The sequence below is a fragment of the Dioscorea cayenensis genome, chromosome 3, assembly GCF_009730915.1.
Source record: "Dioscorea cayenensis subsp. rotundata cultivar TDr96_F1 chromosome 3, TDr96_F1_v2_PseudoChromosome.rev07_lg8_w22 25.fasta, whole genome shotgun sequence".
In the NCBI taxonomy this organism is placed as follows: Eukaryota; Viridiplantae; Streptophyta; class Magnoliopsida; order Dioscoreales; family Dioscoreaceae; genus Dioscorea; species Dioscorea cayenensis.
The window spans coordinates 1,612,076-1,612,607 of NC_052473.1; positions in this window are offsets into that span (position 1 = coordinate 1,612,076).

Here is a 532-nt window from a genome sequence, read left to right on the forward strand (position 1 = left end):
GTGGAAGCTGTTCGCGGTTCAAACTTCCCCAAAGAGACAATTTCTTGAGGCCGTGTTGATTGGAAAAGGCTGTAATGATGTTGTCCAAAGGAATTTTATCTCCCCAATTTATAGAAAAGGAGGTAAGACGACCCAATTTCTGGAGTGATGAAGATAGGGCATTGGCATGATCATTAGAGACTTCATGTACTATGCCTGAATTCCGCATGGGTCTGTGAGATTTGGAGGTGTATTCCTATCCATGATCCAGCATTTACCTTCTAAAGTCTGCAAATTCTTTTGGTACATTACTCCCATATTTGGAGGAGGAGGCCTTGATGCCCTTAATAACAAGCTTGGTAGATTAAACATGCCTTAGATTGCCAATCGTCCAGAGGTAGAATCTGATATCTTTTCTAAATTTCACAAAGATAGAATAAGGAGTCTGGAGAGTGCGGAAGATGACCAATCCATGATGGAACTTCCTTCAGATCCCAAATTTCCAACTCAAGATAGCTTAAATGAATTAATGATTTGAGCAATACGTAACTGA